The sequence below is a fragment of the Protopterus annectens genome, chromosome 9.part0, assembly GCF_019279795.1.
Source record: "Protopterus annectens isolate FY-2018-M chromosome 9.part0, PAN1.0, whole genome shotgun sequence".
NCBI classification, from domain to species: Eukaryota; Metazoa; Chordata; order Ceratodontiformes; family Protopteridae; genus Protopterus; species Protopterus annectens.
Window position 1 is genome coordinate 1,809,802,426 of NC_056743.1, and position 26,154 is coordinate 1,809,828,579.

Genomic DNA, 26,154 nt, shown 5'->3' on the forward strand with positions numbered 1-26,154 from the left:
CCATTATAGGTACTATTGTTGGTATCCCTAAGGTCCACAAGGACCTGGTTGACCCACCATTCCGACCAATTATCTCCGGGAGTTTTTCTAAAACTTTCCCTTTTGGGAAGGTTATTGACAAATGGTTAAAATCGAGCCTAGGTTGTATCACCCACTTAGTCCGTGATTCTTGGGACTTCTTGGGTAGGTTGGTACCACAGATTACCCAGGGGGCTGAATGGTTGGTAACCATCGATGTGGTGGACCTCTTCTCAAGTATACCCCATGAGGAAGGGTTGAGAAGGTTCCAGGACAGTATACAAGAGATAGGCCAGGTCACATGGGACAGGACACTCCTGATTATGGACTTTATGGAAGTAGTACTAACCCATAATTACATCTTTTATGAAGGGAAGTACTTTAGACAATCAAAAGGGGTAGCGATGGGGGCAGCCTGCGCCCCAATATATGCAAACCTTGTTCTGTTCAATTGGGAGAAGGAGTTTATCTTTGGTTCCAAGTGGATGGACCATATCGGGTGTTACTATCGTTTTTTAGACGATATTTTTCTTGTGTGGAAAGGGAACAGGGGGGAGTTAGATGATTTTTTTAGTCACATTAACTCCTGCAGTGAATACCTTAAATTTACCATGAATTTGGACAAGATCAGTATCCCTTATCTAGATGTGCTGATTACATTACATGAAGGTAAATTTAAGTCTAATATTTTTAGAAAACCAACTTTCAGCAATTCCTACTTACATTTTACCAGCAGTCATCCTTGGGCCCAAAAGAGGAATATAGTAAAAGGGCAGTTTATTCGGGCAGTTTATTCAAGGGCTGCAGGATGACGCCTGATAGTAGGGACCTGGTTATGGAATTGCAAAAATGGTACATTTTTTCAAAAGTACATTTTTCTAGAGGATATCCTGAGGGTATGATTAATGACATGCGGACTTATATTCGTTCGCAACAATGGGGTACTAGGTATACCCTCTGTTGGGAGGGTATTGACCAACATATCACCCAAATCTACCTATATGAGTGATATAGAAACGATGAATAGATTTGGAAAAGCTTATATTATACAATATGGATCCCATAGTAATTACATAAAAAAAATCATACAGAAAAATTGGAAGGTACTTAAAACTGACAAAACGGTCTGGGAAGCAGTGGGGAGTGAGCCCCAGTTTGTACACAGGAATGGTCTGAATTTGAAATTCTTGTTAGAGAATAAACAGACCAAGTTGGACAACAGGAGGGGGACAACCAAGTGTGGCACATGTTCACAGTGCCAATACATTACGGCAGTGCAGGAAGTTACCTTAGAGAATTTCAACAATACTACAATACATTTTCAAAAAGGGAATTGTAGATCTTCCAACCTGATTTACCTAGCCGTTTGCACCCGCTGCCCCTGTTTTTATGTAGGGAAAACTACCAGATGTCTGCGTAATAGGATTTACGATCATCAGTACAATATAAGGAAACAGGATGAGAATAATGCTCTATGGAAGCATTTAAAAGATAGCAAGGATTGTTCTAATTTTACATTTGGTATTTTAGAGGTAGTTAGACCTAACGTTAGGGGTGGGGATGTTAAAAAATTGGTGAGTGAAAAGGAGGTGAGGTGGCAGGTTAAATTAAATGCCTCCACACACCCTGGTATAAATGAACACATCTCTATCAAATCAGTTTTAGACAATCGTAAGTTATAAACTACTGTTTGACTAGTTGTTCTTATAATACATCTAATGATAAACTGAATTGTTGTTTTAATGGAAGATTGTCCTTATGCACTGGCACAATCCGGCACTAGCACTTTAAATTACTAATAAGAAACATGTGACTTATATTTTTAATTAAGTGTTGTTTAACTGTATTTAAGGCATTTTGCAGTTTCATTCAGTGTTCTGAAGAAGTCCCTGGTGGATGAAAGCGCTTAACCGCAAGTGTGTTTTTATCAACTGGATTAAACTTTGTGCTTTTACTTTGGTGTCGTGCTGGTGCATTTTTGCTCTGAGACAGGAGGCTGTGCTCGTTATTTACTTATTATACTTATTCCTAATTCTGTCCACCCTCATCACACCCAGTGCAAATCTTAATATCTTTAATTCTGCCACATCCAGCTCAAAACTCCTGCCTTTTTGTCAATGCCACTGTCTCCAACCCATATAACATAGCTGGTCTCCCTACCCTCTTGTAGACCTTCCCTTTCACTCTTAACAGGTACTCGTCTGTCACAAATCACTCCTGACACTCTTCTCCACCCACTCCATCCTGCCTGTACTCTCTTCTTCACCTCTCTTCCACACTCACCGTTACTTTGAACTATTGACCCCAAGTATTTAAACTCATCCACCTTCGCCACCTCTACTCCTTGCATCCTCACCATTCCTCTATCCTCCCTCTCATTCACACACATATATTCTGTCTTAGTCCTGCTGACCTTCATTCCTCTTCTCTCTAGAGCATATCTCCATCTCTCCAGGGTATCCTCCACCTGTTCCCTACTCTCACTACAGATCACAATGTCATCTGCAAACATCATAGCCCACGGGGACTCCTGTCTGATCTCGTCTGTCAACCTGTCCATCACCATTGCAAATAAGAAAGGGCTCAGAGCTGATCCTTGATGTAATCCCACCTCCACCCTAAACGCATCCGTCACTCCAACCGCAGACCTCACCATTGTCACACTACCCTCGTACATATCCTGTACCACTCTTACATACTTTTCGGACACTCCTGACTTCCTCATACAATACCTCAACTCCTCTCTAGGCACCCTTTCATATGCTTTCTCTAAGTCTACAAAAACACAATGCAACTCCTTCCGACATTCTCTGTACTTCTCCATCAACACTCTCAGAGCAAAGATCGCATCTGTAGTGCTCTTTCCTGGCATGAAACCATACAGCTGATCACTAATCATCACGTCCCTTCTTAACCTTGCTTCCACTACTCTTTCCCATAACTTCATGCTGTGACTGATCAATTTAATCCCTCTGTAGTTACTACAGCTCTGCACATCACCCTTATTCTTAAAAATCGGTACCAAAACCCTTTTTCTCCATTCCTCAGGCATCCTCTCACTTTCCAAGATTTCATTAAACAATCTGGTTAAAAACTCCACTGCCATTTCACCTAAACACCTCCATGCGTCCACAGGTATGTCATCTGGGCCAACAGCCTTTCCATTCTTCATTCTCTTCATAGCTATCCTTACTTCCTCCTTGCTAATCCATTGTACTTCATGATTCACTATCGCTACATCATCCAACCTTCTCTCCCTCTCATTCTCTTCATTCATCAACCCCTCAAAGTACTCTTTCCATCTCCTCAACACACTCCTCGCTTGTGAGTCTCTTTCCCTCATTATCCTTTATCACCTTTACCTGCTGCATAGCTCGGTCCCTCTGTCTAGCCAATCCGACAGGTACAGGTCCTTTTCTCCCTCCTTAGTGTCCAACCTTTCATACAACTCTTCATATGCCTTATCCTTGGTCTTCGCCACCTCTCTCTTTGCCATGCACCTCATCTCCTTATACTCCTGTCTACTTTCTTCATCTCTCTGACAATCCTACTTCTTCTTTGCCAACCTCTTTCTCTGTATACTCTCCTGTACTTCCTCATTCCACCACCATGTCTCCTTGTCATCCTTCCTCTGTACAGATGTGATACCAAGCACATTTCTAGCTATCTCCCTTACTAGCTCTCCTGTAGTTACCCAGCTATTTGGTAACTCTTCACTGCCACCCAGTGCCTGCCTTAACTCATCCCTGAACTCCACCTCACAATTACCCTTTTTCAATTTCCACCACTTGATCCTTGGTGCTGCCCTCACACTCCTCCTCTTCTTCTTGATAACCAACGTCATCCTACAAACCACTATCCTATGCTGCCTAACTACACTTTCTCCGGTCACCACTTTACAGTCTCCAATCTCCTTCAAACTGGCCCTCCTACATAAGATATAATCCACCTGTGTGCATCTTCCTCCACTCTTGTATGTCAACCTATGCTCCTCCCTCTTGTTAAAATACGTATTCACCACAGCCATGTCCATCCTTTTCACAAAATCCACTACCATCTGACCTTCTGTATTCCTTTGTTTAACACCATACCTACCCATCACTTCCTCATCCCCTCTGTTTCCTTCACCAACATGCCCATTGAAATCTGCTCCAATCACCACTATCTAACCCGAAGGGTACAGTCATCACCACTTCATCCAATTCACTCCAAAATTTTTCTTTCTCATCCATTGCACACCCAACTTGTGGAGCATATGCACTAACAACATTCATCATTACACCATCAATTTCCAGCTTCATAAACATCACTCTATCCGACACTCTTTTCACCTCCAAAACACTCTCAGCATACTGTTCCTTCAGAATAACTCCTACGCCATTTCTCCTCCCATCCACACCATGATAAAACAATTTGAACCCACCTTCGATACACCTAGCCTTACTCCCCTTCCATCTGGTCTCTTGCACACACAATATACCAACCTTCCTTCTGTCCATCATATCAGCTAGCTCTCTCCCTATACCAGTCATACTGCCAACATTCAAAGTTCCGACCCTCACTACCACAGTCCTAGCCTTTCTCCTCTCTTCCTGCCTTCGGCCATGTCTTCCGCCTCTTCTCCTCCTTTGGCCAACAGTAGCCCAATTTCCACCAGCACCCTGTAGGCTAACAGTACTGGTGGTGGTCATTGTTAACCCAGGCCTCGACCGAGCAAGTTTAAAAATTTTTCTTGGTATCTGCATGAAATGTTTTGGCAAAGTTTTATGCCGGATGCCCTTCTGGACGCAACCCTCCCCATTTATCCAGGCTTGGGACCGGCACAAAGAAATGCACTGTCTCCCAAATGTCTTTGTTCATCACAACACTGACATTTCACCTCAACACTAGTGCCCAACAAATCACTTAAAACTGTAGATCAAACAAGTTACCATATTCTACACTCAGATTATCGTATATAGTTAAAATCGGTCAAACTACATAATTGTTAGAAAAATATGTATTAATGTGTGTATTAGCAATATGCTTAGTGCATTTAGAGCTTGAAAAGGGTTACTACATTTATTCTATTTCATACTGCATAAATCTGTACAAACTGCAGTTGCTTTCTGACCTTGTATTATTAGCTAAAATCTTGCTTGTGCCTTGGAAATTTACTGAGAAGCAGGTGATTTCTGCTTGCGTTAGGAAAATAATGAATAGAACAATACTACTTGTATGAAACTTAGACAAGAAGTTTCGCTGTGCCATGAGAAAATACACAGCTGTAGAAGTTACAGATAATTAGTACAAAGCCTGGTTGAAAATATGAACTGCAATCAGTATTTGCTTGTATCTGAATTAGAAAAGTACCTTGAAATGTAACACTGTACAATAGACGCTTGTAAACGGATTAATGGTCACCAAGGCCAGGTTGTTTTTCTCAAAAGTTTCTCACAAATCTAGTCATGTCAGCAGAAAATCTGAGTAACATCTGCTGTAGAACAATACTGAAAGTTGTGTTTGATTGCGTCAGCTTAGAAGGCCATGTCTTGTAAAATAGTATAAGAATGAACATACTTCCTGTTAGTAGTTAGACAAATCCTTGTAGTTGCATGTTTTTGTCTCCTTGTGGCAAGTCAATTAACTGAACCTTACGTGTATTGGTCTTTGAAGTTTTTTCCTTTGACAATCATGCAGCATGGGGAAAAAAGTAACCTTTTTATAATGCATGGTGTTTCAACTATTTGTTTTTCTTTTTTATTTATCTATCTTTATTTACCACGAGACATCTGAGAGGGATAAAACCCTTTTTTCAGCAGAGGTCCAGAAAGAAAATCTCTACATTTTACACAAGTTTTGACATATAAATAAAAAAAAACACTGAGACAATATCAGAAAGAATACAAAATATAGGTAAGTGTACAAACATGAGAGTAAAAAATGCTTTACAAATAGCGTATATAAACATTTAGAAACAGGGTTGCCAGAAATTCCTATTTGAGTCTGACTGTCCCAGGATTAGCAGCCCAATCCCAAGTCCCACATTGCCGGTTAAAATCCCAGCAAAACAGCCTCAGCTTTGTGATTTGTGATTGGCTCTTATGCTGATATATGGGCCAGTCATAAATCTCAAAGCAGTGCCACTTCTGTTTAATGCAGAACAGCAGGCTGCTCCACATTGAACAGAAGAGGCTCTGCTGTGCAATATTTGACTGGGTTGTATACCGGCATACGAGCCAATCAAAAATCGTAAAGCGGAGCTACTTCTGTTTAATGCGGAACTGCCTGCTGTTCCGCATGAAAGACTTTTTTTTTTTGGTCTTCACTTAGCGTGAAGGAACTTTTTTTTTGCAAGGTTTCTGGTCTCCATCAGACATTTCATGAGAACTGTCCATTGGTTGCTTTTATCCTGTCACTCCCACACCATCCTTATCTGTAGCCTGGGACTGTTCCTGAACTTGGATCACCAGCAGCACAGACATCCACCCTGCTTCTCTGCCATTGAGCACTGGTATGTTCAGCTTTATTACAGTTGAAGCATACAAAATTAACAGGGCATCTGATTCTAAATCTGTCTCTGTTGATGAGAAACTGTACATAAGGTAATATTTTTGTCTCTATTTCTTGACCTTAGATGGTAACTTAAGGAAAAGGAAAATTATGCAGTAGGAGATTTGCTTTTCTCAGTCTTTGTTACCCACATTTTGGCAATCTTTACAATTCCGGAACTTGATATAGATGGGCTGAGGTTTGTATTTAGTAAAAGAAAGTGGGTATAAAGTCCTGTGCGTTCTTTCTAGAACACAGTCTGAGTAAGTCACTGAAGAGCCAGTCAGCTTTATACGTTTAGTACTGTCTGGTTTATTACAGGGAATATTTTAAGTTCTTTCAGAATTAAGTTGTTTCATGTGGACCTCTTTTCAAGGTTCATTAATATATACTGCAGTTGTCTTAATTATATTCTAACTTTATGAACAGTTTTGCCTTGGTTTGGAAGCCTTTCAGTCACTAGTTCTGAATTCTAGAGCTTCAGCTCTCTTTTGTAAAATCAGTATTTGTGATTTTATTTTCAATGCATCCAGTAAAAACGTGTGCAGGACTATACTGATGGATAGAAAAGTTTATCTCACTGTGGTAGAAGTAACTGCCAGGGAGTTTAGCAGACAGGTAGTGCTGTATGTATATGTGTGTGTGTGTGTGTGTGTGTGTGTGTGTGTGTGTGTGTGTGTGTGTGTGTCTCTGGAAGGTCACAGTAAGGGGGTTAGTTAGAGGATAGGGAAGGTTTATGTGTTTGTGAGTGTGCATGCAATCATGCATGTGTATTTGTATGTTCCTGCATGTGTGTGTGTTCATGCATGTGTATATATGTGTGTGTGTGTGTGTGTGTGTGTGTGTGTGTGTGTGTGTGTGTGTGTGTGTGTGTGTGTGTGTGTGTGTGTAGGTGAATGAGTGTGTGTGTGTGTGTGTGTGTGTGTGTGTCTAGGAGGTTGCAGTAAGGGGGTTAGTTAGAGAATAGGGAAGGTTTATGTGTTTGTGTGTGTGCATGCAATCACGCATGTGTATTTGTATGTTCCTGCATGTGTGTGTGTGTGTTCATACACGTGTGCGCGTGTGTGTGTGTGTGTATAGATGAGTGAGTGTGTGTGTGTGTGTGTATATAGGTGAGTGAGTGTGTGTGTGTGTGTGTGTGTGTGTGTGTGTGTGTGTGTGTGTGTGTGTGTGTGTGTGTGATCAGTTTGGGGGATGTGTGTGTGTGTGTATGTGGGGGGTGTCATATCTCCACACTCCCTAAACTAATGTGCAAATTCTATAACACTGGGTCAGAGAAACACTAGCCACCAAGAGTAACTCTTTTACATTCTTCCTTAATAGCACTTAAACATAACATGGGTTGGGGAAACACTAGCCACCAGACATATCTCTTTAATATTATACCTGAAAGGCACTTAGAAAAAATAAATAAAAACTATATGGATGGGAGCACTACACACCATGGCTAATTCTTTAATATTGTACCTTAATGGCACATAAAGAAGACATGATTCAGGGGGAACACTAGTCATCAGGGATAACTTTGAACATTGTGCCTTAATGGCACTTACAGTAGGAGGAATACTAAACACTGGGCACTCTTTATAGTGTGCCATAAAGGCATTTATAAAAAAAACAAAACAATAAAGGCGATGTGGGCTGGTGGAGTGGGGAACACTAGACAGCAGTGATACTCTTAACAGTGTGCCTTAAAGTCACAAAAAAAATTCAAACCTTGCACCCACCCACCTCTCACACAGATATATTAGTCTTCTGCATCACTCTTAGAAACCAGGGATCATTGTGATATACCACCTAAAACTGGAAAAAAATAAAGTAGAAACAAAGGAGGAAAAGGCTTCAAAACCTACACCCTTAACATAGGAAACAACAGCATTAAACGACTAAGCTAGATCATAAGTTAGTGTAGCAAGGTTTTATTTCACTACCACAATGATCTCAGGCATTATTCACGGACTGCAACAATTTGTGTGTTATGAGGGAGAGGTAAGGTACAGCTATAAGTATACCTCTCAACCTAAAGAAATCTAGACAAATCAAAAAATAAAAGGGGGGGGGGCAAGACCCACAATTAGGACAGATTTTAATTATTCCTCTTATAAATGTATACAGTTGCTAGAATAACAGCTTTTATATTAACATGTATTACTGAAGGATATGACATCTGGAACTCAAATGCCTGCCATTATACGCAAACTGAGGAAGACAAAATTATGAGGCTAAAATTTAGACATTCTATGAAAATGTGGACAGTTCAGAGGTAAGCTTATAAGAGGACAGTTGAAAGAGATGGGGATATGTCTGTATGGGGGTGGCTTTAGGACAAAGTTGGGAGGAACACTAGACAACACCAGTTTGCAGTTTCTGCTAAATAAGTAGCATGAAACCCTTTAATTACTGGCTGACTGTAATCATCTGTGGTTTACAGGGGCAGGAAAAAACATCAAATGGAGCATTCAGACTACTCAGGGATAGATATGGGGTATGTCGTGTGTGTGTGTGTGTGTGTGTGTGTGTGTGTGTGTGTGTGTGTGTGTGTGTGTGTGTGTGTGTGTGAGTGTGTGTGTGTGTGTGTGTGTGTGTGTGTGTGTGTGTGTGTGTGTGTGTGTGTGTGTGTGTGTGTGTGTGTGAGTGTGTGTGTGTGTGTGTGAGTGTGTGTGTGTGAGTGTGTGTGTGTGAGTGTGTGTGAGTGTGAGCGGGCATGTATGCGTATGTATTTTTTAATGTGTTTGTGTATGTGTGTGTCTAAGAGTGAATTGGGGGGAGGGTGCCTATGCCAATACAATACATGCGCCCGCCAGTGTTAACTAACATAGAAAAGTGTTGACTGTCACTAGAGGTAGCCAACGCTTATTTAGAGACATGCAAATTAACCAAAAATGAGACCTTTCCACATTTCGGCTAATGTGTCCCTCAGCTTCAAATCGCTGCATCATGTAAACAACCCCTTTTTACCACAGCTCTTAACACAAGTACTACGGTTCTTTCTGAATCCTTAGGCAAATCTTTTTTTGGCTCTTTAAACTTTCTGTTTCTCTTTTGTCTAATGGACAGTGGTTTGTCTGCTTTTATAATTCTAAATTAATTCATTAATTAGAAGAAGCACTTGTTTAAGAATGATACCCTGTGAACCTTTCCTTAAAGTTTCAATGGAACCTGCTTTGGACAGGCATGAGGCTATCCAGTGGCAGTTTTATAATGGTATGAAAAATTTATCGCTATAGTGAGAGTTCTAACTTCTTTTGACCTTCATTCAGACTGCAGCAAACTCGAGGTAATGTATGAAAATGAACATTTCCTTAAATGTATGTCCTTTTCACTTTTAGTAATTAAAAGTATACACTTAATATTTATTCTAAATATTCAGCATTGTTTCCTTTCTTTATAAATATAATAACTGAACTGTAAGTTCCTTCATTTCCCCCACAGCTTTATTTTGAAGGCAGCAATTTTTGAATGTGGTGTCACTATTTTTGTTATCCAGGTAAGCCCACTGGACATCTGTCCCTTTTCAGGGGTGACCAGGGAGCACTGTTTGGTAAGGTGAATTGCTCTGAGTTACACAGTAGCTAAATAAAGGCTAAGGGAATCTAAACCTGGATTTGACTTTAACGGGTGTTGTCACAAGAGGCCTATTAATTCCATGACTGACAGAATCAAACCCTGGACTTGACTTTGAAGGGGATTGTGAGTAGTGGCCTATTAATGCTATTTTTAAATTTGCTCTATTTATTATTAACTAGTAGTGATTGGCTAAACATGCCAGAGTGTATACAAATCACCTTTAACTGCCAGTTGTTAACCTAAGAGTCTATATATCTTTATTATCACCACTTTTGGCCAGAAGTGCTTTATTTATAGGTTTAAATCTGTTTCCTAACTGATACTAATTTGCTAGAATACTGCTAATGCTAATTACAGATTTTTTTGTGATATTCTGTACATCACATAATGGTGTTATAGTGTTCTGAGCCTTCGTTTGAGTATAAGCACTAAACATTTGATGAATAATGCTATTAAATGATTTTAGTTCTACTATTTGACAAAAAAAAAGGCAGTCAAGAACAATAAGGTTTACTCTTCCTGACCTGCAGCTGTGGATCCATCCTCCTTTCTATCCATCCACAACCCCTTTTCCCATTTGTGCACATGGGTTCAAGGTGTCACTTCAACAACAACAATCATTTAGAGCCAAGGTTAACAACACTGGGTGGCTAGCCCCCAAAGTTGCTGTTCTAGCATTCCACACATACACATGCACATTCACACCTATGGCCAGTTTAGAGTGCCCATTCCACCTACTGCATATCTTTGGAATGTGGAAGGAAACCGCAGTACTTGGAAGATATTAATGTAAACACAGGGAGGACATGCAGAGTCCACACAGAAGGCACCCCAGCTGAGAATAGAACCAAAGAACCTTATGCTGTGAGGCAACAATATTTTCTACACCACTGTGATGCCCTTAGAAAGTGAAACGCAATGGGTAGATTAAAAATAATGGACTGAGTGAGAAAACATATTTCTGCCCCTCTTGAGGATGTTTATGTTTGGTGTAGTTGCAGTTAATGGCTGAACATATGGAATAAGACTTGACACATTTGTCTTAGGATAAGACTATTGCATATTTATTTAACAAAGTTTTTCATTCCTTCTATTTCTTCTTGTTCTCTCCTTACATAAAGTTTGTTTTCATGAGTCTGATACTGAATAAGACTGTAAACTAGTAGTTTTAGATGTCAGAAAACATTGGTCACTGTCACAGATAACTCACACCTGAGTTAGATTAGATTTATCAGCAGGTTAACCTAGAAGGACATAACTATTGGTGTAACTATACCTCAAGATAAAACAGATGAACTGCTTATTTCCTTGGGCAGAAAATACATTGAAATGTAGTATTTCATGGCTTTGCATCAGAATGGCATACAATACACTTATTCAAGCTTGGATGGCTGCTCTTTAGAAACAGAACAACAATACGACTCATTTAGTATGCAAACTGCAGACCTGGATATATATATGCAGCGTGTAGTTGCTGTGTGAACATGGTGTGCTAATTTAGAAATACCACATATATACAGAAATGATTGGTTATTTGGGGGTTTTACAGTGCTGTACTGCAGTTCTGATTCTGGCCTATATTATGGAAAAGGAGCTATATGGTTCTCAGACAGAAAACAAGTATTTATGTTCCTGTAAGGTTGAGCACCATCACAGTTGCAATATTTAACTTGTAGAATGAGGTGGGGAGGAAAGGAGAACTGCCTTGCAACATAGCTATGCCTATTCCATTCTGTTTTTGTTGATTCCTCAGATGTAGTTATTCTTGATGATATAGCTAGTTATCAGGCCTTGCTGTTTTTATTTATTTATCCTTTTGTTGGCAGCATTGCTCCCACTAGGCTAGTAGTCTCCTTTCATGGGAGACCTGAGGTGTTATTTACACTACCAGGGGATATTTGGGTAGGGCTTTGAGGAATGTCCCCTACTCAAGGCTCGTACAGTGAGTCATTACATGCATATGTCTTGTCCCTAGCACAGTAGCAGATGGCAGGATGGTACATGGCATGGAGAAAGTAATGGAATGGATGGAGGTGAATGCCGACTCACAGAGAGATATGTGTGAAGAAAAAGAGGAGTCAGAAAATGTTTTAAACAAAAAAAAATGTTTGCGGAGTCAAGGAGATGGAGAAAGAAGAATGTTGTTGCAACCCTCCATTCAGGGAGGTTGCAGGATGAAGTACTGCATGAGATGATTAATCAGAGTGAACCAGAAAATGGAGGAGATATTTCCTGGGGTGACTGAATGGAGAAAATATAGGAGGAAGATTCAGATACTAAAAAGAGGCATTGTTCAATAAAAGAAAAAACATGCACACAGACAGTTGTGAGCAATTATGGAGAGCAGAAAGAAAGGAAAAGGAATGACAGCATTAAAAGAAAATTCATGGTGAGAATGTTCATCTTTTCCCGGTTAGGGGTCACCACAGCGGAACTCTGGTCCGCTAATGATTGACAGTAGATTTTTATGGTGACGAGGTGCCAGCTCGATGCCCAACCTTCAATGAAGGCACACCCTATGCATGTCTTTTGAACGGCACTTGAATGCAGGGAGGACATACAGACTCCACACAGAAGGCGCTCCAGCCAAGGATCGAACAGGAGAACCTTTTGCTGTGAGGCGACAACGCTACCGCTGCACCACCGCGGCTATATACAGTATAAAAAGAATACAGAAATGAAAAGAGATAAGTTAAGGGTCACCATAATACTTCTCTTAGGCATGAAAGTACAAGAGATAAGACCTTTAATTATGATAAACAAAGAGAAAGTTTGTAACATTACTTTTGTGACTGTTCATGGTATGGGACATTTTCTATGTGAGTATGAAAAGAGGCAGAATGATAATCCATGGATCAATTATGTAGTAAAATATTTTTTCGAGAAACAAAGAAGAAAATACAATTACAATTTTGGAAAGAAGTGGAAAGAGACATTCTGAGAGGACATTTGAAATATATTTGTATAGAAGTAATGGCCATTTCAAAAGTTTATGATAAAAAGGGTTTATAGACTGTGGATGGGACTGCAATGCTGTTTTGAAAATGGAAATGGAAAAAATTCTGCATATTCCAAGTATTTTACATGTTGAAGGCAACAGAGGTGTGGTCAAATATTGGGGGCAGCAAAGAACATATTTTTTGGAAAGAAGGACACTTTGTAAATACTGGTGATAAAAAAAATGATACATATGTGGGAAAATAGGCCTTGATGCAAAGATATGTGAAATAAAATGTTATACATGTAAACAAAACTGGGCATTTATGGATGGAGTATAAAGAAGAGTTAAAAGAAAAAAATAATGAAAAAAGGGGAGGATATAGAAAATATAAAAGAGCTGGAAATCGAAATAGAGAATAACTTAGAAATAATAATAATAATAATAATAATAATAATAATAATAATAATAATAATAATAATAATAAAGAATAAGATGGGGAAGAGGCAGAAAAAGATTCAGAAATTAGTGATGAAGACGCTGGAAAATGGTAAAAGGAAAAAAAAATTCTGTTGAGAGAAGAGTAAAAGATAGGAAAAGGAAGTTTAAAGGAATACATTTAAAAGAAAAGAAGAAAGGAAATGTGTGATAGGTAATGAGAATAGAAAGGGAAAATTAAACATTAGTATAAGAATAAAATTATTTTCTTTAAATTAAAGAAAAGATAAAGTAATAATTTAAGAATTCTTTCTGTAAGTGTAAACAGTATTAAAGACATGGTAAGAACTTCGGATAGGGATATTAGAATGGCATAATAAGTGTGATGTAGATATAATTATTTGGAGTGGGCGGCCATGGTGGTGCAGCAGTTAGCATTGCCACCTCACAGCAAGAGGTTCCCTGGTATGATTCTTGTCTAGGGTACCTTCTGTGCAGAGTCTGCATGTCCTCCCTGCAGTCGCGTGGGTTTCCTCTGGGTGCTCTGGTTTCATCCCACATCCCAAGGACATGCTGTACATGGATTCAGCACTCTAAATTGGCCCTACGTGTGTGTGAGCGTGTGTGCCTTCTGTGGAAGATTGGGTATTGGGCTGGCAACTTGACCCCGTAAAACTCCACTGCCAATCATTCTGCAGACCATTGTTCCTCTGTGGCGACCCCTAACCAGGAAAAGTCAAAAGGAGAAGAAGAAGACATAATTGTTTGAGAAGACATAAAATTGTTAACAAATGAATAAAAATTACAAACAGAAAAAATATGGGGTAGAAATATAATATGGAATTTGGCAAATAAAGATTGTTCGGGATTAGCAGTATTTTATAGGTCAGCAAAGAAAGATATTAAGATGTCATACTAGTAAGAATGGGAAGATTAACTAGTGTTAATTTAAGATAGCAAGAGAAAGTATACAAAATTATAGCTTTATAAGCATATGTTGTCTGTAAAGAAAGGGAAAATCTATTTCAACAAATGTTAAATGATGTAGTAGTGAATATGAATATTATAATAACGATATTTTTAGCTGTGGTTTAAGGGGTAAAAGAACAAAAAGAATGAAAAGGTTATAAGAAAAAATGGTAGAAATTATGAAAAATAGTAAATTGGATGTATGGAATAGAAAATTCTGGACATATAAAACAGATATCATTAAATCCAAAAAATTATAACTTTGTAATATCTGAAGAAATAAATGTAGCAGAAGGAGAAGCAGTTGTAAAATGATTTACAGATCATTTGGCAATATGGATAGAGATACATGAAAATACATAATATATTAAAATAGGAAAGGGAATACAAAGAATGCATGAAAAAGAATGGAATGAAAAAAGAGAATACTACTTTGTATAGACTAACTAGATGATGTGTATTCTCCATTTTACTGTATGTATACTATTGTACTACCTAATTATTGTATTTTGCTTATATTTCTGTAGAGCTTTTCTTCCCAGGCTTCCACTAAAAATGGACTTCTGGGCCAGTGGAACTTTCCCAGTAAACAAATGTAAATAAATAAAATAAATATAAGGAAACATTATATAATTACAGAAAGATTGTCATATGCAGGCATTTTGTGTCAATTGGTTGGAATGGAGGATTATATTTAAAAGAAAATATTAAAAAAGTTTTCAACAATGACAGAGTAAAATAAGAAAGATGGAAAAAGAAAGATGTACAGATATATGAAAATGCTTTGGAAAATTTAGAAAAGAATGAGAGAGAGTACTGTGATAAATAAAAAGAAATATACAGAAGAAATTATGAAACAATTAAGGATTTGTTATATAAACAAAGATATTTACTACAAGGAAAAAGGAAGAAGTATCAACATACGTAAGTAAAATAGTGAAAGAGGATAGTCTGTGATAAGAGAAATGAAAAATAAGAAAAGTGGTAAAAAGAAAACAAACATAGAATATGGAAATTGTGGTGCATTGTGTGGAAGAAATGTTTAAAGAAAAAAGAAAGAATACAATAAAATATGGGAAGTAAAAAATGTCTCAAAGCAAGTAAGTAAGGAAGATGAAAAAGAGATTGCTATGTATGAGTTGGATAAAGTGCTTAGACAAGTAAATATAGATTCAGTGTCAGACCTAAATGGAACATGATGTGAAATGTATACAAATTTAATGGAATGGCAAAGAGAATATTTGTTACATGTTCTGACTGAATGGTTAAACAAAGGTTTTACTATAAGGAACTGAGTAGTAGAATACTAAAATTTATATGTAGAAAAGGAGAAAAAGAATATATTAAAAAACTGGAGACCAACAATAGTAAATAATACATACTGTAAGATATTTGTGAAGATAATACAAAAAAGTTTGGAAAATGAGATGGAAAATATAATGGAAAAAAGTTTTTATGGTGTCAAAGGAAAGGAATGTCAAGAATTGTTAATGACAGTAAGAGAAATTGTGGATGATATTTCAAATAGGAGAGAGGATGTAAAACTTATAGTAGGTGATATTAACAAAGCTTTACATACATTAGAGCCTAAGCTGTTATGAGAATTAATGAAGATATATAATTTTAGTAATAAAATCCAGAAAGTATGCATGACAGCATACAGTAATAATAAAATAAAAATTCTGGTAAATGTCTGGTTACATAAAGAGATGGAGGTGAGTAATGGGATAAGATAAGGATGTCACATGAACTGTATTTTATTTTCTTTAGCTATAAGGATGGTAGTAAGTAAGAGTAATTGTAAAATGAAAATTGCAAAGTATGTAATGCAAACAGGTGTAGACATTCCAGTTTTAATGACATGTGCAGATTATATAATTATAATAACTAAAACAGTTTATGGATGAAAGAAGCTATATTTTTTGTAATTTAATGTTTAAAAGAAATAGGTATGACATTAAATAAGGATAAAAGCAAAGGTCTGGAAGATAAGTTAAAGATAAGAGGAATATAATTCACAATAAAAGAAGTCCCAGTGTTGGGAATAATTTGGGTTATAAAGATGTAAGTAGAAAACAATGGGCAAAACTTTTAAAAGAATAAAAAAAAATGTTTTTATGGAAAACATACAGATTATCTTATAAGAAAAAAGTTAGTTTGACAGATTTAGTATTAATGGGAAAACAGTGTATCTATCAAGTGTGGTTATGATTCAGAGTATGTACGAGAATGAAGAAGTTATGTTCTTACCATAAAATTCCATTTGTGTTGTTGATCTTCATTCATTCATAACGGATGGGTTTTGGTTCCGTCCTCGGAACTGACTCAGCCGATATAACAAGCTCGTGCCAGCCAAAAACTCTTGAGCCAAGGTTACCCATAGTGCCCCTCTCCTAATCTCCTCAGACTGAATTTGCTCGTAAGGAAAATAAAGTGGAGGCTTTGTCTGAGCAAATGCCCTAACATGTAACCAGGACCAAATCCAAACCTCTAGGAATCTTTTGGAGGGGGTTGGTGGGTGGGATGTCATGAATGAATGAAGATCAACAACACAGATGGAACATTATGGTAAGAACATAACTTCTTTATCTGATGTTGTTGATCTTCATTCATTCATGATGGATGGGACAGAGTCCCTAGCTACCTTGTGTCCTGGGAAGCCCTATGGAAGGATATTCCTTAGCACCACTGAGCCAAAGGATGCTCTCCCCTGGAGACCAAATCCAATTTGTAATGAGTGATAAAGGTATGAGGGGTATCCCAAGTGGCTGCTGTGCAAATGTCATCCATAGAAGCTCTTGAATGAAAAGCCATCGAAGTAGCAACTGATCTGGTTGAATGCATTTTGATTTTTGTAGTTAAATGTATTTGGTTTTGTTGATAAACAAAGGAGATGCAATCTCTCAACCATTTTGCCAAAGTGATTTTGGAAAATGATTTTCCTAACGTGGGTCCTGAAAAAGACAGGAATAATTGGTCACATTTACAGAAAGACGTTGGCCTGTCTAAGGAGAAACGTGGTTGTCTATGCACATCTAATAAATGCAAACAGTATTCTATTTTATTAGAAAAGTTTGGGAAGAACACTGGTAGGGCAACAAATTGCTTTACATTTAACTCCAAGACAACCTTGGGTAGAAAAGAGGGGTTAGTCTGAAGAGATACACTCTCTTTGTGGAAAAACTATATAAGGGTGTTTTATGCACAAGGCCTGCAATTCTGATATTCTTCTTGCTGAGGTAATGGCTACCAAGAATAAAGTCTTCCAAGACAAGAATTTTATATTGCAAGTGGCAGAAGGCTCAAAGGATGATGAGTTAAAGATTGCAGAACCAGCGTCAAGTTCCAAGGTTCAATGGGCTCTTTGAAGGGCAGTTTTAGATGCATGACTCCTTTCAAAAAGATTTACAGAGACGGTGAGATATTAATGAGGAATCTTGGAAACCATTATGGAAGTTTGAGATAGCTGCTAAATGGACCCTGGTTGTAGAAGTTTAAGCTCCTGAATGGAGTAAACTTGAGAAATACTCCAACACTGAACCAATGGGAGCTAGAAAGGCATCCAGTCCCTTCTCTCAAGACCAAAACACTAATCTGTTCCATTTGCTATGATACATTTTCATGGTGGACGGTTTATGGGAAGCCAGTAGTATTTTTCGTACAGGAGAAGAAAGGTTATTTTGCCTGGCAATTACCAGAAGTGGAGGCATCAAGCTGTCAACTTGAAGCTCGATAGGTTTGGATGGATCAACCCCTGTCAGTGTGACAATAACCCTGGAATTAGATCCAGAGTCCATGGGTGGTGAACTGGGTGAGTCCAAAGGAAGGGAAACCAGACTTGTCAGGGCCAATATGGTGCAATGAGGATTACTTTGCTTCTCAACCGAAGAGCTTTCTTTAGAACTAGTGGGATCACGGGAAAGGGAGGGAAGGCATAAAGCAGTCTCAGGGGCCAGTTCTGCACTAGACCATCCCTTGGGGACTCCCCCTGAGGGGGGATTAGGGTAAAGTAGTTGCTGCATTTGTGGTTGTTGGGGGACGTGAATAGATCGCAGCAAGGCTGATCCCAGTGACGGAAAATCTCTGTTGCTACTTTGGGATTGAGAGACCACTCGTGAGGCAGGAGGATGCATCTGCTCAGTTTGTCTGCAATCATATTGGAGCTCCTGGGAATGTGCATTGCTACCAGAAAGCGGTTGGAGGCTATCGCCCATTGCCATACTCTCATGGCTTCCCTACACAACGGTTAAGATCTGGTCCCCAACTAAAAAAAAATGAAGTTTAATGAGGTAAGCTCTTTCACTACAACTGTAGCTTCATCCGACCATTGAGTTACGCTGGATAATTTGGTTTAAAGCTAACACTTTTCCTAGTTTAAATGGCAAAGTGTCTTTGAAGCCCATTTAAAGGACTAGGAAGCTACCCCATTAGTTTTAATATTTTATACACTCTATTTTTATTGAATGTTTTTTGTTTTGTGAGCTGAAAGGTATTAAGTTTTTATTACAGAATTTTTATGGTATTGTATGTTTAGAGGGTGTGTTGTTTTATGTGAATGCTGAATAGTTATTGCTTTTTGACATCACTGTTTGATTGTTTAAATAGTCTTCTGGCATTTTTTATCAATGGTCTGATGAAGCTACAGTTGTAGTGAATGCCCTTACCTCATTAAACTTTATTTTTTGCATCCCTTCATGTGGTGGTTGGATTGTTGGACTGCTCATATTCTCTGCATTGGATTTTATAATTCCAACTTTTACCTGTGAGCTCCATCTGTTTTGTTTCTAAAAACTAAAAATAATAAACCAAACCAGTGGCCCAAAAAAAACACCAATGGTGTAAAACTTTTAAAACTAAAAACAAAAAATAATAAACCATCTGGTTCCCCCCTGTTTGTTGATTTAGCAGATGACTGACATGTCTGATTGAATAGCAATTCTCCCCAATGGGAGGGCAGATTGGAATGCTTGTAATACCAGAAGCACCACCCTCAGTTCTAGGACGTTGATATGCAAGTTGACCTCTAAGGGGGACCAGGTGCCTTGGGCTGTCTTTCCCAGAAAATGCCCCCCTGCCCATCAGGGTTGCATCCGTGGTCACTACGGCCTTGGGCTGAGAGGGTGAGAAAGGAAGACTCCATAGTTCCATTTCTGGCTTCATCCACCAATTCAGATCCTGCTTGCAGCAGTTGGTTATACGGACTGAGTGGAACATAGGATGTGTTAATAGGACCACTGTGATGCTATGATTGTAGTAATCTCATATGAAATTTTGCTGGGGGAACTATGGGAATCATTGCTGCCATTGATCCTAGCAGCTGAAGAACTAAATGAGCTGGGACTTTGTCCTGAGAGAGTTTCACTCAGAGTTCTGTTTTTAGTTTGTGAAGCCTGTGATGAGGAAGAGCAACACGGCAAGCCCTCGTGTGGAATGCTGCTCCTATAAATTCTAGGCTTTGAGTAGGTACTAGTTTTGACTTCTCTTCATTTATTGATATTCCTCCTGCTTACTGTAGGGTGTAGTGCAAGGCAAGAAACAGTCAATGCTTGTAGGGGTGGTAAGGAGCCAATCGTCTAGATATGGAAACACCCAGAATCCTTGCAGTCTTAAGTAAGCTGTTACTACTACCATACATTTGGTGAACACTCTGAGAGCTGTGGAGAGACCAAAGAGCAGCAGTCAAAATTGGGAAAGACTGGCTCACCACCAGAAGCAGAGATACCTTCTGGAGTGCTTGTCCATTTTATATGGTAATATGCATCCTGGAGATCTATTGAGCGCATCCAGTCGTCTTTTTCCAGAAACGGGAGGATAGACTGAACCATGGCCATCTGGAATTTGGTCTCTTTGATGAACTTGTTTAGGATGATGAGGTCCAAAATTGGCCTCCAGTCACCTGTCTTTTTTGGCACTAAAAAGAACCTTGAGTAGAATCCATCTGGTTTGGTGGGACTGCTTGGATGACACTTTTTTGAGCAGCTTTCGAATTTCTTGTGCTGCTATGTCCCTCTGACTGGATGGAATATCAGGGATTTGACTTTGTGGTCTTGGGTAAAGATCAAAGGGGATGTGGTAACCTCTGGTAATTATCATCTGGACACTGGAATCTGATGTTATTGAGTGCCAGGCTAAGTGGTGCACAGAGAATCGTCCCCCAACTGCTTCCAGAGGCATGCAATCGGGCCGCTCTTCAAGAGCACTAGTAGGGCTGCCCAGGAAAGGAATCCCTGGACTCCTGGTTATGCGGACCCCCGCTGCCACATGGGGGGGCATCTTCCTGATAAGATCCCACCTCTGTCCCAGGGACTCGCCATGAGTGTCACATAAAGGTCCTTGGCATTTCCTGAACCACATCTTTCTACTTCTGATTCCTAGTATAGGATCGTTGGGGAGTAGAAAAATGTACGCTCACAGCAGATAGGGTCTTTCCATCCTTCTCACACCTGGCTAGTGTGTCTTTAACGTTTGGACTGAACAGAGGGGAACCACCAATGGTTGCGTTGATGAAGGAAGACTTGAAAGGGTCTACAAAGTTGCACAAGCATATCCAGACATGACGTCTCATGACAATGCCTGTACCCACTGCTGTAGCCATCCCTTCGGTTGTATGTGCAATCAATTGCATGGACAAGTTGGATATGGATTCCAGGGTGGCAAGCTATGAAGCAACTTTGTCACGTACCTCATCAGACACTGCTCGTGCTAATGTCCCTGAGAGTTCTGAGATCAGGTCCCTTTGGTGATGGGTAAAATGTACCAAGTAATTCAAAGACCATATGGCAAAAGTCGTTGAAGCATAAACCCACTTCCCGAGTCTGACCATTGTCTGAGACTCCCTGTTTGGAGGATGAACAGCAAGACTCTCCTCTGTGAGTTCTTTCTTGGTGGCCGCTGCCACCACCATAGCATCTACTGCCAAGCATTTGGACCAATGGGGCTGATCTTCTGAAGGGGAGAGTATTTTCTCTGGTCTCCAAGGGATTGGCTCAATGGTGTCAGGGGCCTTCCAAGCATGCTGCACAATGAGCTTGACCAAATCATCTGCAGGTGGGGTCACCCAGGAAGTAGACGGTTAGGCATGGATAGCCTGTAAGAATACAGATTCCTCCGAGGAAGGGTTGGTGGACTTCCAGTCACCCTTCTGTTTCAAGATCTCCAGTAGATCTCCAAAGGAGACATCCTCAGGAGGTGACTGTGGGGACCCTTCCCCCTCACAGTAATCTGTATCTTCAGTGAGAGATTCTTCCAGAGAATCAGTGTGCTTCCTCTTGCACGATCTCTTACAGGATGACTCTTCAGGGGAAAGGTCTGAAGAGGACTCTGAAGAAAGGGTATCCTGCAGTAGGGTATCTTGCTGCTTCTGTGCCTAATGTCCCAGATTAGTGGACTGTGGCAGCTGCGAACCAAAGGACATATATATATATATATATATATATATATATATATATATATATATATATATTTATATATATATATGGTTCTAGGTTATAACATCAGACAGCTGCTTTCACCGACAACAACAACATTGACACCACACATACATAAACAATAAAACCAAAAAAAACTCATGCCCCAAACACAAAAAACAAACACCGTCCACAAACCAAACGAAACCCACAGCACACACACACCAAACAAACACAACAATAACAAAACACAAACACACCCAAAAAAAACACACAACACACACACACCAAACACTCCACAAACCCACACTACAACCCACAACCTCACATACACAACATCCCACATCCATAACCCCCTCCCCTACCTACTACCTCTAACTCACTATCACCACACTCAGCTCCTAACTAACTCCTAACCCCTAACCCCCCTAAACCTATACTACTACCTACTTACCACCTACAACTTACCAACCAACCACTTAACCCTAACCCTAACTTAAAAAATACTACTACCCCCTACTACTACTAACCCTACTTACTTAACTACCTACCCACCCTACACTAAAACTTACTTAACACTTACTAACCCAATCACTAAACCACCCCTACTCACCACCCACCTCTATCTCCACATCACTATCCACACTCACCACGCGTCCCACATGTTCACCTCTACAGGCGTTATTTCCAGGATCTATCCGTGGCGTTGATCGGTAATACCGTTTTTGTATCTCGATCATCTGGCATCAGCTCTAATCGTTTCTCACATTTCGGAGTTGATTGTTTCTAATGTGTTGTCAGATATATATATATATATATATATATATATATATATATATATATATATGGCAATTCTGGCACCAAGGGAGCCAACTGTGAGCCTGCTGAGGCGAGTGACCTCTCCATAACCTGGAAGGCAGGCCCACCCAAAGAGGTATGGGAGCCTGGAATCAAAAAGGACAACTTCGAAACAGGGGTCACATCCTGCTCCGATGAGCCCACCTCCAGAGAAGGAGCCATGAGAGGACTCGGATCTGTCAAAGCAACTGGAACTGTAGACGGTGCCATAGAAAAAATCTGCATTGTACTAGGGATCACGGTGCCGACAGACCAGGTATGGTCTCGAGGGTGGGTTGGCTCTGACTGAGCCATGGTCCACAGGGTAGGTTCCGGAACCAAAGTAAGATCTATTAATGGAACCGAGGAGGTTGGCACCGTGGCAGGCTTTGATATTGAGGGCTCCAAGACCTTCAGGGAGGTTGAAGGAGGAATGTAGGTTGGAGTCTGTGGAGAAAAATCTTCGGCTTTGGGTGGGAGGGAGGTCCTAGATGGAGTTGGGATGCCACTGGCCACTAGGAGCTGATCCACAAGTCTTACTATGTGGAGCTCCGAAAGATTCCTGGTGGAACGGGTTGATATTCCCGATGGGGATTCAGGTCAATCAAGGAATGGGCTTAGCTGTTGTCCCACAAAGGGGTCAATGGACGGAGAATATTGGGTCCTGGCCAGAGTCTTGACCTTCGGCACCATGGTTGGGAGACCATAATGTTGTCATAGTAGGGGGGAAGTGACCAGTTTTAAGGGGGTATCTATTGTTGGTGCTGAGAGGGTCTGTAGTACCGTGGAAGGTATTGGTACCTTAGGAATAGAAGTTGTCAGTTCTGTAATCAAGGATGGCACCATGGATGGAGTTTTAGGCTCCAGTGCCGAGGCAGGTGTCATAGTCATTTTGGCATGTTTAGTTCTTGCTTCTGTGTAAACCTGTGCCTTAGTAGTTTTTGGATCCTGGGAATGAGGAGACGATGGGACTGAGCGGCTCCTCTTCTTCGTGTCTTTTTTAGGAGGGGTTGAGACCTCCATCTCAGATAAAGCCTCCAAGAAAGAAGTTTTTAAAAGACTCTTTAAGATTAATTTGTTTTTGTGCTCAGTTAAGGTGTGGGCACTAAAGCCTTTACAGAGCTCGTACGGAGGTTGGATCTTCAAATGTAGTACTCCTAGGCAATAGATACAGGAGAGATGCCCATTGGAATTTGGCATCTTCCTGCCACACTTGTTACACTGCTTAAAACCAGTGTCCTTCTTGTCAGCCATTATCAACAATACAGCTAAAAAGTAGTTATACAATAATAAATGAAATACTCTATTACGGGACTAGAGATACACTTGTACGCAGACAGAAGAAAGGGAGATTTTTTTTTTCAATACCAAAAAAGGTAATAGGAATATTTCCTGAAGGGTAAAGGGAAGGAAAGAAAGAAAGGAATACTAGTGATGGTATTTAAAATATTCAAATGTAAAGAAGGGAGGGGCCTGTACCAACAATGGTACGAAGAAATACCAACATGGTAAAGGAAGAGAAAAAGGACAAAAAATTCACTCAGAGGGAAAATATCTTTAGTTATAAACAACTAAGATAAGGATAGATTGAAGAGAAATATATTGCTAAATTGTCAAACAGAGAAAAAAAAGGACACTTCGCTTGAGAGCTGGCCTGACGTTTCTTGAAACTCTATGTGGCAAACAAGATCTGAGGAGATTAGGAGAGGGGCACTATGGGTAACCTTAGCTCGAGAATTTTTGGCTGGCACGAGCTTGTTATATTGGCTGAGTTGGTTCCGAGGATGGAACCGAAACCCATCCATTATGAATGAATGAAGGTTAACAACATCAGATCAATTACTAAAATGATTTTTTTGGTTATATGGGGTTCTAGATTAAATCTAGAAAAGAGAGTAGCATTACATGTGAATAAAGATGAAGGAGGACTAGGATCATTAAATCTAGTGGTATTTGCAGCTACTTTAATTTTGTATAAACTACTGAAATGGATAAATAAGAAAAATGAGAAACTAGTAGTAACACTGTTTAAATATAAGTATGAAAAGGTCTGGGAAAGAATAAAAAGAAATAAAAATAAAAATAATGTTTTATTGAAGAAATAGAAAACTATCAAGAAAAAATAAAAATGTAGAAGCTAGAGATTGGTGAGATAAGAGAAGATCAAAAAACATAGTAAAAAATATAATGAAACAATATTATTGTCTTAATCCATGGGAACATTTATCAGAAGAAAAGATGAAAGAAATAAATCAATGGTGTAGTAATAAAGTAGAATGCAAAGATTTTTTATGGAGACTGGAAAAAAATAAGTTTCTAGTAAAAAGAAATATGTCTTACAAAAACTAAAGTGAGCGAATATGTTTATATTGTGGTGAAGAAGAAACCACAGAACATATTTTTGAAATGTAAGAGGGTGAAGAAATTATGGGATAATTATGTGACGAAAATATTTTTGAGATTTAAAAGAGAGTAGTAATATAAATATGAATATGACTGACTATGGATATTAGGAGAATAGAAACAAAGAATATAAAATAAGGATGGACAAAAATGGTTTATGTAGTATGGTTGATTTGGATTGAGAGATTAAATGAGATTATGTTTAATGGGAAGTGTTTACTGTCAATAATGTTAAGAAAAATCGGATAGCGGTTATGGAAAAAAGAGTGGTGGTCTAGTATGAAGAAAAATGTATGAAGATGGTAAGTATGAAATTGATAGGTTTTAAATATACAATGTATAAGGCTGACATTATGAAATTAACTGTGTAATTTTGTAAATACCTACACTTATAAATATGTAAAAATATACATTTGTAAATAATATGTAAATGAATAAAGGGCCTCTACTTTTTTCAGTTGTTGCCATGGGATCCTGTACATTCACTCGAGCTACCACTAACTTAAGCAGATGGGGCCTCAGTCTAAAACCTCATGAGAAGGACAACACACTCAGGAGTATGGCACCCCCCTTATACTGCACAGCAGTGTCAGCAATTAACCTACCTGTTGTGGGAACAGAACCCAAGACCTTCTGTATCAAAATAAAGTGTGCTATTTGCACCACTGACACTGTTATAGTTTTTGGTGATTTAGTTTATCAGATATTATAGTGATGCCTTCTCTACACAGTGTAGTTTTATCATTTGGAGATTTGGAATACATAAATTCTAGTTGTAATTTACAGCTGTAACTTGCAAGCCGGGTTCACATATGCAATGTTAACAGAACTTCCTTTATAGCCACAATTGATCTCAAAACTACAAAATAAACATAATTAGAATTACACACAAAATATTTTAATTTTAAGTTGGTATATGTATAAGGCAACTGCTTGTGAAACTGGTGATCTGACTTTGGAATTAGTCTAAGTCTTTAATAAAAATAGGTGTGAATGAGAAATAGATTAAGCTGATTTTTGGAAGCTTTTGTTTCTGATCAGGTATGG

The 26,154-nt window shown here is 39.1% G+C and overlaps 1 protein-coding gene across 1 annotated transcript in view; it reads right to left on the reverse strand.

Moving 5' to 3' along the window:
• LOC122812282 (complement C3-like) overlaps positions 1-26,154 on the reverse strand; it is a 607,672-nt gene that overhangs the window by 168,473 nt on the left and 413,045 nt on the right. The gene's annotated exons all lie outside the window — the stretch shown is intronic.